This window comes from Lolium rigidum, chromosome 4 (genome assembly GCF_022539505.1).
Source record: "Lolium rigidum isolate FL_2022 chromosome 4, APGP_CSIRO_Lrig_0.1, whole genome shotgun sequence".
Lineage (NCBI taxonomy): Eukaryota > Viridiplantae > Streptophyta > Magnoliopsida > Poales > Poaceae > Lolium > Lolium rigidum.
Genome location: NC_061511.1, coordinates 67,186,262 through 67,189,258, shown reverse-complemented (window position 1 = coordinate 67,189,258; position 2,997 = coordinate 67,186,262).

Genomic DNA, 2,997 nt, shown 5'->3' with positions numbered 1-2,997 from the left:
TTTACTCGTAGTATTCATGGCGAAGGTTGAATCTTTTTCGTTAAATTGTTATATGGTTGGAATCGGGAAATGCTACATGTAGTAATTCTAAAATGTCTTGGATAATTTGATACTTGGCAATTGTTGTGCTCATGTTTAAGCTCTTGCATCATATACTTTGCACCCATTAATGAAGAAATACATAGAGCTTGCTAAAATTTGGTTTGCATATTTGGTCTCTCTAAAGTCTAGATAATTTCTAGTATTGAGTTTTGAACAACAAGGAAGACGGTGTAGAGTCTTATAATATTTACAATATGTCTTTTATGTGAGTTTTGCTGCACCGGTTCATCCTTGTGTTTGTTTCAAATAACCTTGCTAGCCTAAACCTTGTATCGAGAGGGAATACTTCTCATGCATCCAAAATCCTTGAGCCAACCACTATGCCATTTGTGTCCACCATACCTACCTACTACATGGTATTTCTCCGCCATTCCAAAGTAAATTGCTTGAGTGCTACCTTTAAATTTCCATCATTCGCGTTGCAATATATAGCTCATGGGACAAAATAGCCTTAAAAACTATTGTGGTATTGAATATGTACTTATGCACTTTATCTCTTATTAAGTTGCTTGTTGTGCGATAACCATGTTCCTGGGGACGCCATCAACTACTCTTTGTTGAATATCATGTGAGTTGCTATGCATGTCCGTCTTGTCTGAAGTAAGGGATATCTACCACTTTATGGTTAGAGCATGCATATTGTTAGAGAAGAACATTGGGACGCTAACTAAAGCCATGAATCATGGTGGAAGTTTCAGTTTTGGACATATATCCTCAATCTCATATGAGAACACTAATTGTTGCTACATGCTTATGCATTAAAGAGGAGTCCATTATCTCGTTGTCCATGTTGTCCCGGTATGGATGTCTAAGTTGAGAATAATCAAAAGCGAGAAATCCAAAATGCGAGCTTTCTCCTTAGACCTTTGTACAGGTGGCATGGAGGTACCCCTTTGTGACACTTGGTTAAAACATGTGTATTGCGATGATCCCGGTAGTCCAAGCTAATTAGGACAAGGTGCCGAGCACTATTAGTATACTATGCATGAGGCTTGCAACTTGTAAGATATAATTTACATGATACATATGCTTTATTACTACCGTTGACAAAATTGTTTCATGTTTTCAAAACCAAAGCTCTAGCACAAATATAGCAATCGATGCTTTCCTCTTTGAAGGACCTTTCTTTTACTTTTATGTTGAGTCAGTTCACCTATCTCTCTCCACCTTAAGAAGCAAACACTTGTGTGAACTGTGCATTGATTCCTACATACTTGCATATTGCACTTGTTATATTACTTTACATTGACAAATATCCATGAGATATACATGTTATAAGTTGAAAGCAACCGCTGAAACTTAATCTTCCTTTGTGTTGCTTCAATACCTTTACTTTGATTTATTGCTTTATGAGTTAACTCTTATGCAAGACTTATTGATGCTTGTCTTGAAGTACTATTCATGAAAAGTCTTTGCTTTTATGATTCATTTGTTTACTCATGTCATTACCATTGTTTTGATCGCTGCATTCATTACATATGCTTACAATAGTATGATCAAGGTTATGATGGCACGTCACTTAAGAAATTATCATTGTTATCGTTTACCTACTCGAGGGCGAGTAGGAACTAAGCTTGGGGATGCTTGATACGTCCCAAACGTATCTATAATTTATTATGTTCCATGCCACATTATTGATGATATCTACATGTTTTATACACATTATATGTCGTATTTATGCATTTTCCGGCACTAACCTATTAACAAGATGCCGAAGAGCCGATTCTTTGTTTTCTGCTGCTTTTGGTTTCGAAATCCTAGTAAGGAAATATTCTCGGAATTGGACGAAATCAATGCCCGGGGTCCTATTTTTGCACGAAGCTTCCAGAAGACCAAGGGGAAAGGAAGTGGGGCCACGAGGCGCCGCCACACTAGGCGGCGCGGCCCAGGTCTTGGCCGCGCGGCCCTAGCGTGTGGGGCCCTCGTGTGGCCCCCGCGTTGCCCTTCCGCCTACTCAAAGCCTTCGCCGCGAAACCCCCGATGCCGAGCGCCACGATACGGAAAACCTTCCTGAGACGCCGCCCCCGCCAATCCCCTCTCGGGGATTCGGGAGATCGCCTCCGGCACCCTGCCGGAGGGGGAATCATCTCCCGGAGGACTCTTCATCGCCATGATCGCATCCGGAGTGATGAGTGAGTAGTTCACCCCTGGACTATGGGTCCATAGCAGTAGCTAGATGGTCGTCTTCTCCTTATGTGCTTCATTGTTGGATCTTGTGAGCTGCCTAACATGATCAAGATCGTAATGCTATATGTTGTGTTTGTCGGGATCCGATGGATAGAGAATACTATGTTATGTTAATTATCAATCTATTACCTATGTGTTGTTTATGATCTTGCATGCTCTCCGTTATTAGTAGAGGCTCTGGCCAAGTTTTTGCTCTTAACTCCAAGAGGGAGTATTTATGCTCGATAGTGGGTTCATGCCTCCATTAAATGCGGGACAGTGTGAGAAAGTTCTAAGGTTGTGGATGTCGTTGTTGCCACTAGGGATAAAACATTGATGCTATATCCAAGGATGTAGTTGTTGATTACATTACGCACCATACTTAATGCAATTGTCTGTTGTTTGCAACTTAATACCGGAAGGGGTTCGGATGATAACACGAAGGTGGACTTTTTAGGCATAGATGCATGTTGGATAGCGGTCTATGTACTTTGTCGTAATGCCCAATTAAATCTCACTATATTTATCATATCATGTATGTGCATTGTCATGCCCTCTCTATTTGTCAATTGCCCGATCGTAATTTGTTCACCCAACATGCTATTTATCTTATGGGAGAGACACCTCTAGTGAGCTGTGGACCCCGGTCCTATTCTTTACATCGCATACAATCTCTTGCAATTGTTCTTTACTTGTTCTTCGCAAACAATCATCTTCCACACAATACGG